We start from the raw sequence: 12,558 nt of genomic DNA, 5'->3' as shown, positions 1-12,558 counted from the left end.
AACAGAGAAAGAGAAAACTCATTACATGTAAATCATTGAACTGCAACACAATTTTTGTAAGCCTATTTGGTGTGTATATATATTTAATCTACCATAAGTCTAAAAGTAATGAAAGTGACTCCATTCTGCCTAATATCTAGAAAATAGCAGCATTGGTCTCAGATGAGAAAAGTGAGGATTAGAGAGATTGCCCGAGGATTGAATTTATTCCGTGGCACCACTCTGGCCTTTTTGATCTAGAAAGGCTCAAGAATCAAGACCCATTGTTGACATAACCCTCTATCCTTGAGGTCCTGGGGTGTTCTCCTGTACCCCCTGTCCCTCTCAGCACACCAGGGACTGAAACCTGGAAATATCTGTGAGCTCTTCCCCTCCACTCCCCCTCTCCAGTCCCCCTTCCCTGTGGCAGGTCAGGGCATCTCTGTGATTGGCACTGGCTGCTCACACACAGACCTAGGATGACATCACTAGTGAAGCGTCTCCACTGAGTAAGATGGTCTCTTATCTTGTTTGCCTTTGGGTACAGTTGAGAAAGACTTCAGGCATCTTCCCTAGGAGAGACCCCCAAATGAGTTTGTAGACCAGGATCCCATCTGCAGCTCCAGCTAGGAGAAAGAAGTGAGACTCCCTGACTGTTCTTCATAAAGGACCATCTCTTTGTAAAGTGTCAGCATCAAGGCTGTAGCGTCTGTCTCCTGGAGACAGCTTGCATCCCCATCATGTACCTCAGGCTGTTTGCAGGGACAAGCCATGGTTAGGATGAGATGGCAGTAGGACTAGACTGCAAGATGTCTCTTACCCTCCTTTCCAGGACCTTCTGAAAGTTAATCTATGTGCTATGGACTGAATTATATCTCCCCAAAATTCATGTGTGGAATCCCTAATCCCCAAAGTGATGGTATTTGGAGATAGAGCCTTTGGGAAGTAATTAGGGTTAGATGAAGTCATGAAAGTGGAGCCCCTGTGAAAAGGGATTAGTGCCCTTATAAGAAGAGGAAAAAACACCAGAGTCCTTTCTCTCTCCATTTGAGCACACATCGAGAAGGTGGATGTCTGCAAGCCAGGAAGCAAGCTCTCACCAGAACCCATCCACGCTGGCACTTTGATCTTGGACTTCCAGCCTCAAGAATGTGAGAAGATAACTTTCTGTTATTCAAGCTGTCTGGTCTGTGGTATCCTGTTATGACAGCCAGAGCTGAGTGAGACACTACTGTAAAGGTCTGACCTAAAGTCAAATCACAATAGTGGGCAAGGTGAGGGGGCAAGATCAGAATATGGCTGTGATTTAGGAATCCAGAAGCCTGTTCAATTGCACTGTCCCTGTGTTGGAAGAGACTGTCAGGATAAGGGGTGCAAAGAACAGGAGGGTCAAAGAAACAAGCACTCAACTAAAGTAACTCTAAACACTTCCCCATTAATCTGGTCTACCTATTGCCAAAGTGAGTGCAGGGTCTCAATGTAGCATAACTGAGAGAAATCTCTAAGTCGACCTGCTGATATTTGTATTTTCCACGTGGCATCTGTGGAAGTGACCATCTGGTCTATTTGACGACTGCAGTCCTCACTAGAAGGAAATGAGATTTTTCTGGTTTTGACAAGTCAGTCTCTGAGAACCCCCTTAATGTGAGTCTGCCCTGGGAAATGGAACCACTCTGAGTGCTGACGATCCAGGTGTCAAGCCTCCAAGACTGAGGATGGTGCTTGGACTGTGGCTCTTCCCCCAAGGTAAATGGTGATTCAGGATCCTCTGACTTTCCCCTGGTGGCTCCCTGTCTATTTCATTATCTTTCTTCTTCAAATGGCAACAGGCCCCTTAATAAATCTAGAGCCTCTCTTTATCTCAAAAAATTTAACTGAGCCAAATTTAAAACTCTATTTCCCTATCTTTTTGGCTAGCCACTTTTTTAAGGACACTTCATAAATTTGACCTTTGTCCCCAATAGTTTTTCTCCTTCACCACCGTTGTTCATTATCGCACCAACTGTCAAGCAAGCTGACAGAGTGGTTGATCTAGAAGCATCACGATAAAAATCAAGAAAGGAAATCCAAAAAAATTAAAGTATGGTTTAGAAAACAAATAGTATAATTTTCTTGCAGAATAATATCTTACAAATTATCAGCAGATTAGAATCAGAAAATTCTAGGACTGGAGCTGAGTTTAGAAATCATCTAACCTATCTCTTTCATGTTATGACTGGGGAAATTGATAAAACAATTGGAGAGGGAGAGGGAGAAGAGAGGGAGAGTAAGAGAGAGAGTGATTACGTTGGAGCCTGCAATTGAAGCTGTATGTTTCCATGTCACAGTTTGTTTAAAATTCTAAAGCATTACATGCAAACAGACAACTACATAAAACATGAATGAGCACCTCAGTGAATTATCACCAAGTGAATATGCATGTGAAACCAAAACCTCAGGTGGATAAATTAAGCATTGCTGACACTCCAGAAGCACTCCCTCTTGCCCCTTCTCCATCACTACTCAATCTTTCTGAAGGTGACCAGCCTCTCTTTTATGATATTAACGTTCACATTTTAAAATGAATAGTCTTCTTACCATCCATGCATCCCTAAATATTGTATTTTAGTTTTGCCTTTTTATACACTTTGTAATGGTAACATGAAATATGTAAACTTTTGTCTGTCTTTGCTCACTCAGTATTTGTATTCATCTGTGTTGTAGCGTTAGCTGTGGCTTGTTGGTTTTCGCTGCCGAATAGAATTTCATGGTATGAACGTTACACATTTTATGGTCTAACTTTTCTGTTGATGGACAATTAAGTTTTTTTGAGGTTTTGCTCATTATGAATAACACTGGTATGATTTTGTTTTGTTATGACTTTTGATGCACATGCTAAATTATAATGTATGCATATATTCAGGATTTTACTGCCAAACAGAAGATTTTACTGTGAAACAGGCGAATGTCTAATGAGAGCAAATGTCACTTCCTAGTCTTGTCATTATAAAAATCAAAATAAAGAGACCTTTAAAAGATACAAGAAGGTGATATAAATATTTGGGAACCTGGAAAAAAATTAAAGTTGTGTGGAGTAGCAGGAAATAAGATGAAAAATCTGAATTTAAAATTTTAACTAAAAGACTGGAAAGAAAACAAGCTATTTCTTCCCAGTGCATTTAAATATAAGCCTTGGTGCCAGGTTGCCCTTCATAGACAATGGCAATGATTCATAAATTATTATGCTTGCTGAAAGAGTCATATTAGCTACTTGAACAAAGTAGCCTGTGTAGGCTACTCTTTATAACTAATCTTGAATCACCCATTAATTTTATTTGTTATGAAGTTTAAAGACATGGTCGTATGTCTAAGGAAAAAGAAATGTTTGGATAGATCCTGAGACAAGCATTTTAGAACTAAAGTTTCAAATCAGTATGAAATATAGTTTTCATCTGTCCCTTGCTTGAAACACTATTTAAATAAGCAATTATCTAGGTGATAAAAGAGTCATGTGGATTTGGCAGGTCCAGAAATTTGAACATTCTTGGAAGTTTTAAATCCAGAGGATTAAACTGGAGGCAAGCTGAAATTGTGGCAGAAAATAAAACTACCCAAGAGTGGCTCTTAGACCACTGGGCAAGTAAATGGTTAAAAAAACCCAGCATTCTGGATTGAACAAATTGCTTCCATGTCTTCTGGAAAAATTGAGAACAAGTGCCAGTCTGCAAAATTAAAAGAAAATAATCCAGTCCCCCTCAATGTGTACAAAACACATATTTCCTCTTCTAAAGGAATGAACCATTATAGAGAAAAACCTACACACAAGTTGCTGCATTGTAGCACAGAAACTGATGGTGTGTCAACCTAGAATAGGGGAAAGGCTCTGGTCTTTAGGGGCAATATTCACCTGTGTTCAAATACCCTGTGACCTTGGGCAAGTTACTTAATCTTCACGATTTCCGGTTTTCCTCTCTGTACAATGGATTAAAATGCCTTCCTGGCATGGTAGTTGTAAACTGTAGGAGTGTTAATGAAGTATTATTACATTCCCAGACCCCTGCAGGAACTCAGTCATTAGAATTTTCTTTGCATTCATTCAACAAGTAATTATTGAGCACCCAGTGTTTGCCAAGGACAGTTCTTCACGCAGAGAATAATGTAAACCAAAAAAACAATCTTCCTTCAAGGAACTGACAGTATAGTGTTTGTGAGGGGAAATGAAAAAGCAAGCAGCCATGGACACATGCCATTTGGATCTCCTGTCAGGAAATTACCGTCTGTTCATCTGTTAGGGTTGCAATTATCTGCAGCATTTGATCTGAGGACACACCTCCCAGGCAGCCTCCAGCTGGTGATTCAGTATGGTTTGTGTCCTTGGGCCTGGCTATTTCTGTGTGATTCTTTGCATCCAAGCTCACCATTTAGCTGTCTAAGATTTTCTCAGATCCACACTGCAGCCTGAAGCTTTTCCCACCCAGCCCTCCTTCCTTCTTCTTTCGCAAATGTCGGACCAGCATGATGGCCAGAAAGCTGTCCTGCCTACTCCTACTCCCCTACCTTTTATCTGTCATGGGTGTTCCCCCCTTATTCTTCTCCCTTTGTCTCAGGTTTGCTTTCTGGAAGATGCATCCAACACATGTGGCATGTTTGAAAGTGAAAAGTGCAGGAAAACATCCCATTGGAACTATACAGAGACAGTCCCTTGCACTGTTTGTGGGATGTTTTCTGTGCCCTGTGGAGGATTCCTGCCCTAACCGCACCTAAGCCATATTTTCCACTATCATTGTGGAAAAGAGGCTGGTCAATGCTGACACTAAAAGTACACGAATAAGTATTCAATTTTAGAGACAGTTGTTCCAACCACATTACCTTATTCAAGTAAGTTTTGCAATCCAGAGAGTGAGGCTAATTCACAAATCCCAGTCCCCTGTTCTGCTACACAATAATGTCGGGTTGATGGATAAGAAGAAAATTATCACAGCTCTCTTGACATCTGCTGCATAGAGTGAAATGCAGACTCATAACTGCTGCAGGCTGTGTTGTCACGAAGTCTTTTCTTTTTATTTAGAAATTCCCATTGGTTATGAATGTGATTCTGCTTTCTTGGCAGCTGCAGTGGAATTCTGCAAGTAGCTCATGTCATCAGTTAATTCTTTGAAAGTTATTCCACTGACTGGTTGGCAGCCAACTGAAAAACCAAACTCAGGTAGGGCTGACTGGTGTGCAGAAGCTGAGCCTGTAGGTTATGCACAAGCTGATTAGCCACCAAAAATAATAGTGCAGTCCATTTTAACAAGAATCTAGTGGATTAGCAACAATTCACTCTGAAATGTTCTCAACTTATTTAAATCTCATTGAAGTGAAGCCTATTTTGTTCTGACTTTTGTTTTCTCTTTTTTGTCACAGAATCTATATAACAGCATTTCTCTTTAGATTTATGACATACACCACTCCCCTCGTGACTCTAGGGATTAATTGTTGACTAGTACTGCTTGTCCTCATTCTTGCACTTGCTTTTCCAGTGTGAATGTGCTTCTCCTGCCATCACCCTCAATAGTTCAAAGGGTATAAATTGATGCCTATGATGAGATTCTACAGATTTCTTCACTCGTGCAGGATGTATTGAGAAGAAAAGTCTGCATTCGAATCTGTGCTGGGATTACAAAAATGGCATGGATTGCCTCGAGAGCATAAGATTACCTTCCTAGAATGGGAGATATTTATATAAAGTAATAATACAAATAATGTAATTTTTCACTGTAATAGTACACAAATAAAGAATTATATCAGCACCAAGGACAAAGTGACTTTTGCTTGGAGGAATTTCAGAAGGCTCTCAGGAAGATCTAGGGAGATACAGACTGCCTGTCATCTCCATCAACCTCCTCCATGTCTCCTTCCCATAAAGATATTCAGCACCTGTCCCAATCTCACAACTTATAGCTGTCATTAAGATAGATAGAAATTCTGGAGCCCACCCAACTCGAATCATGTCAGAATGTCCCAGGTTGTCAAGCAAGGTACTGTAAGGTGTGAGAACAGTATGTGCAATGATACAAAGAAGCAAAAGGGAAATTATAAATCATTACATTTTCATTAAGATTTGAATAATATAATGTTAGGAATTGATACTGAGAATGTAGTCAAGGGACAGATGGTGAAGTGCCTTTATTCTGTGCATTATATGCTGAGCAAGGGACAGATGGTGAAGCGCCTTTATTCTGTGCATTATATGCTGAGCAAAGGAGTCCTATCCTTTTTTTTTTTTTAAACATCTTGTTGGAGTATAATTGCTTTACAATGGTATGTTAGTTTCTGCTTTATAACAAAGTGAATCAGTTATACATATACTTATATCCCCATATCTCTTCCCTCTTCTATCTCTCTCCCAGGAGTCCTATCCTATGGGTACTATTTTGGAAAACTCACATCACATAGACCAAACTCCTTATTTCTGTTATAGGAACCACTGATATTTATTGTCAAAAGGACCATTGATGTAAATTGATGACAATTTATCATTCACTAAAGTAAACAGCTACTTCCAGAACATACTCTGAAAAGAAATTGAATGTGCTTATTCTCTTCAGTCTCAATTTTGCAAAAGAATTTCCTTTGTTGGCTTGCCAAGGTATAAAATTCTATTAAGTAGAGTCAGTTCTTTATGGCTTTATTTTATTTCTATAAATTTTCCCTCAATGTTTTTAGCAGGGTTAACAGATCATGATTAACGAATGACTTAGTGGATAAACTGATGACCACTGAAGGAAAATGAATAAGGCCTGGGAATCAGGGAGTACCATGGAAGAACAAAATGGAGACATTGGGATCACTTTCCAATCTGGACAACAGCCAGATTCAATTGCTCTCATTCATCCTGGGAATTATACCTTTGCACTGAAAATGTCTTGTAATTTTGTTATTTAATAGCAATTTATGCTATTATCCTTAAGCCACAATGGAGTGAAATTGCAGTCAACACAGTGATATAAACTATAATACAAGTCCTATCCTTGACAAAGGGAAAATGAAAACATGCCTCAATATTAATGCCTTCTCTGTAACCTCTTATGTTTTAGTCATTCATTTTACAAAAGCTGGAAGGCTGCCAGATTCAGAAACAACATGTATTAGTCTGAGTACCATTGCAGAAAACAGAGTCTGTAGCTATTTTCAATAAGAAAATATTTACTTCAGGAAAGCAAATAGTTTAAATATTTGTTGGGTGAGCTGGAAGGACAGATTTTAGATGAGAAGTTCTCAACCCTGTCTCTGCATGGGAATCGATTGAGGAGATTTTGAAGATATCCATGTCCTGAATTCACTCTCTGAGATGATAATGAATGTCTGAGGTGCAGGCAGCAGTAATTTTACAACCCCTTTATGTGATTGTTATGTGTAGCCAAATTGAGACTGCTCCAAGTTGAGTACTCAGGGTTCCAAGAACCATACTACAGAATCAAGTCACCAAGGGAACTGCTGTTGCTCTACAACCAGGAAGCTGCTTGTTCTGTAATTTCACTGCTATCATCATGATCAGTGCCATGCAGTTCTAAACCTCTGATATTACAGCTGGTGCCAGCATGGTCTGCACCAGCAGAACAGGTTTTTTGTGCCTTGACATCTGAAAAGTAAATGATGCTAGAACTCAATTATTTTAAAAACAGAAAACACACACACACACGCACACACAAACACACACACACACACACCAGATGCCTCCATGACCAAATTTAGAGCAGAAAGAGCAAAATATGCAGAAAAATGGCTTCACTTTCTCCTCTCAGACCTGGAAGGAATTCATTTTATTGGCTAAACCAAAATTACATGCAGTATTCTAGCTGCAAGGAAGCCTGGGATATGGCAATTTTTGCTCTGTATTCTTTGCAGTACTAGAAGAAACAATAGAAAAAAAGAGTGAAATAGAGGTCAAGGACCAATCTACTTTATCCCAACATAGCATATACAGAGAATTAATACTTATATTAGATATTTTATTTTAAAAACTGTCATTATTTAACATTTACTTATAAGAATCACCAACATTGTTGATAATTTGGCAATAGGTTTATCTTAGTACATTAGGAAGTAGAATTGTTTAAAATCATCATCTGTTTTCCATTCCAACATGAGCTTGGAACTTGTCACTATCATCCTCACAGCAAGAAAAAATGTTCAACAAAAGAATATCAGCAAGTCTTCTTAGATTAACTGGAAAAGAGAGGGCTAACTGATATGTGAAAGCATAGAGATAAGCGAATACAGAGAACCATAGCTTACCAGGAGCAGAAGTTGCCACTGGGGATAGAAACTGATAGGGACAATTAAATGGTAATTAAAAAATTATGAGAGGCTAAATGTGAACTAAATTGGAAGTTAAAAATTTTCAGGAACCCAGTCATATTGGGTCCCACACTTTCATGAGTTTGACCAAATCTCATGGTAAAGACAGTAGAAAAACTCTCTTGTGCTTCAGGAAGGGGAAGTGGAAAAATAGCCATTTAAAAATATGGCCAGAGAACTTTGTTCTCCATGGTAGGAACTTGTCCTTAGTAGAAAATACTTTGGTGGAACCTTACTTGACTTCACAGAAGGACAATTGGCTGTCTCAAGGCCATTCCTGGCTTCCTATGGCATAACAAGGACAAACAAGCATCTAGGAAACTCTTCTGAAAGTCACAGCCCAGAGACTTGAGCCCATTAAAAAAACAGATTTCACCATAAGATTATAGAATGCTTTTTCTCCTCCCTGATATCTTAACACCACATCAACAGAACTCCAATATCATAACAGTGGATTACAACTGAGAGAGCTGCAGGACATGGACTCTACTTAAGATGGAAACCCAAAGACAATAGAGGAGATAACACCAATAATACTAGAGGAAATAAAAGCCTTTCATACTTACAACTACAGTAAACATTAAACACAGCCTAACTCCTACCTAGATAAACATAAAACCTTACATTAAAGGCTGTTTGCCTCAGCCTTTATTATTGGATGCATCATTTACAGCTTTCAACAAAAAATTACAAGGCATGAGAAAAGGCAGGAAAAAAAGTGTGTGAAGATCAAAACTAAACTCAAATGTGACAGAGATTTTGGAATTATGAGATCAGAATATAAAATAACTATTATTAATAGGCTAAGTTCCTAATGGAAAAAGTAGGCAACAATAAAGAACAGATGGGTAATGCATGCAGAGATATGCATTAAGAAGAAATCAAAAAGGAATTTGAGAACTCAAAAACACTGTAAAAGAAATGGAGAATGCCTTTGACAGACTTATTAATAGACTCAGAAAGGCCATGGAAAGAATCAGTGAGCTTGAAGATATGTCAAAAATAAATATCCCAAATTGAATGCAATGAGAAAAAAAATAAGAGAATATCCAAGAATTGTGGGAAAATTACACAATATAACATACATTAATGGCAACCCAATGGGACACCAGAAGGAGAAGAGAGAAAGGAAGAAAGAAAGAAACAGGGAGAGAGAGAGAGAAATAAAGAAAAAAAGAAAGAAAGAAAGAGGGAAAAAAAGAAGGAAAGAAAGAATGAAGCAGAAAATTTGAAGCAATAATGGCTGAGAATTTTCCAAAATCAATGACAGATACTAAAACAGAGATCCAGGATGTTGAGAGAACACCAAGTAGGATGCATATCAAAAAATCTAAATCTAAGCATATTCAAATTGCAAAAAACCCAACACAAAAGAACAATCTTGAAAGAAGCCAGAGGGAAAAATAAGAATCTTACCTATAAAGAAACAAGGGTAGGAATTACCCCAGCCATCTCTTTAGAAACCATGCAAGCAAGAAGACTAGAAAGAAATCTTAAAAGTTTTGATAGGAAAATAGCTACCAAGAATTCTGTATCTGTCAAACTTTTTTAAAGAGTGAAGGATAAACTATGGAGCATCCTGTGTAATATTGTTCAGCACATTAAAAAAATGAAATTTCAAACTATGAAAAGACATGGAGGAACCTAAAATAAATATTACTAAGTGAAAGAAGTCAATCTGAAAATGCTGTATGATCCCAACTACATTACATTTGGGAAAAAAGCAGAACTGTAGAGACAACGAAAAGACCAGTGGTTGCTAGAGTGGGGGTGTGGGGTAAATTGGCAGAGCACAGAGGATATTTTGGGCAGGAAGTATATGGGAAATCTCTGTACCTTCCTCTTAATTTTGTTGTAAAACTGCTCTTAAAAACTGGTCTTTAAGTAAAGAAGTAAAGACCATCTAAGACAAACAAAAACTAAAGGAATATGTCATCTGTAGGTGTGTCTTGTAAGAAATGTTAAAAGAAGTTTTTTGGAGGGAAGAAAAATTGCATACATCAGAACTCAGGTCTACATAAAGAAAGAAAGAGTGTTAGAAAATGTATAAATGAAGATAAAATAAAATATTTTTTATTCTTACCTAATCTATTAGATGATGTTTTTTCAATGTAATAATAGGAGCAGTGCATTGGGTGATTAGAGATTATGCATAAGTGAAATGAATGCAATAATGTTATGAGAGGTGTGTGTGTTGCAGGGGAAATTGAGGATACTCTGTTAGAAGAGACATGCAACACTCATGAAGTGGGTATTTGAGTGTATTATTTGAAAGTGTATTTAGATAAGTTGTAAATATACACTGCAAACTCTTAAGATGAATACTCAAAAATAGAAATAAGTATAATTTACATGCTAAGAGAGAAGAGAAAATGGAATCAAAACCAAGGTGGTGAGAAAAAAGAGGAAGTTAGAAAACAAGGAAGGCAGGAAGGAAAGAAGGAAGAAAGGAGGAATGAAGGAAGAAAGGAAGGGAGGAAGAGAGTGAAAAAGGAAGAAAAAGGAGGCAAGAGCAATGAAGAGAAAGCAGTTACAAATATGGTATATACAAACCCACTGTATCAACAATTACTTTAGTGTGAATGATCTAAATACACCAATTAAAACACAGAGTATCACAGAGTGGATAAAAAAGAAGATCCTAAAACATGACTATATTTAAACTTACCAGAGCCATCAGTCAACTGGATTTAATTGACATTTATAGAATAATTCATCCAATAATAGCAGGATACACATCCTTCTCAAACTCAAATGAAATGTTTACCAGTATAGATTACATTCTGAGCTACAGAATGCACCATAAAAGTTTTAAAAGTATAGAGATCACATGAAGTACTCTTGAAATCACAATGGTATGAAACTAAAAATGATAACAGAAAGGTAGCTGAAAATCCCCAAATATTTGGAGATTAATCAATATACTTTTAAATAATACATGGGTCAAAGTGTCAAGAGAAATTAAAAATATTTTGAATTAAGTGGAAATGGAAATATAACTTATCAAAATTCTGAATCAGAGAAAGCAGTGCTAAGAGGGGAACATATTGCATACATGATATTAGAAAATAAGAAAGACATAAAATCAACAAGCTAAGCTTTCATCTTAGGAAACTGGAAAGAGAACAATATAAATCTAAAGCAAGCAGAAGTAAAGATAGAATAAAAATGAGAATAAAAATTACAAAATTGAGACAGGAAAACAATAGGGAAAATTAATGAACTCAAAGCTGGTTCTTAGAAAACATAAATAAAATTGATAAACCTCTAGCTAGGCAAACAAGATGAAAGAGAGAAGACCCAAATTACTGATATTAGAAATGAAAGAAAAGGACCATCCCTACTGCTCCCACAAACATTAAAATGTTAATAAGGGAATATTATAAACAACTCAATGCCCACAAATTTGATAACTTAGATGAACTGAAACTTGAAAGACACGATCTACCTAAACTCACAAAAGGAGAAATAGATAATCAGAATAAGCTTATAACTATTGAAGAAAATGAATGAATAATGAATAACATTACAGAAAAAGTAGTTCAGGTTCAGATGGTTTTGTAGGAATTCTACCAAACATTTAAGGAGAAATGATACTAATTATCTACAATATCTCTGAGAAAACAGAAGTAGCGGAAAACTTCCTAACACACTCAGAGGCCAACATTACTTTAAATACAAAACCAGACAGACATTTCAAGAAAGGAGAATCATAAACCAATATCTTTCATGAATATAAATGCAAAATTTGTAAAAATGAAAATATCAAATTGAATCCAACAATGTATAAAAAATATTATACATTATAACCAAGTGGGATTTAACCCAAGTATGCAAAGTTGATTCAACATTTGAATATCAATTAATGTAATCTATCATCCTAGGCTAAAGAAGAAAAATCATATGGTGATATCAATAGGTGCAGAAAAAGCATTTGGCAAAAATCCAACACTGACTATTGATAAAGATGCTCATTAAACTAGGAATATAAGAGATATTCCTCAAAATGATGAAGAAAATCTACAAAAAACCCCTCCAGAAAACATCATATTTAATGGTGAAAAACTAGATGATTTCCTCCTTAGAACAGATACACAATGCAAGGATGTTTCCTCTCACCACTCCTATTCAACACCATATTGGAACTAAATAGTGAACGCAATAAGACAAGTAAAGGAAACTTTAAAAAAATACAGATTTGGAAGGAAAAATAAAGCAGCATTAGTTTGCAGATGACATGATTGTCTATGCAGAAAA

This window comes from Monodon monoceros, unplaced genomic scaffold (genome assembly GCF_005190385.1).
Source record: "Monodon monoceros isolate NGI ecotype Baffin Bay Population unplaced genomic scaffold, NGI_Narwhal_1 Super_Scaffold_5, whole genome shotgun sequence".
Taxonomy (NCBI): Eukaryota; Metazoa; Chordata; class Mammalia; order Artiodactyla; family Monodontidae; genus Monodon; species Monodon monoceros.
Note: the sequence above shows the minus strand (reverse complement) of the source record.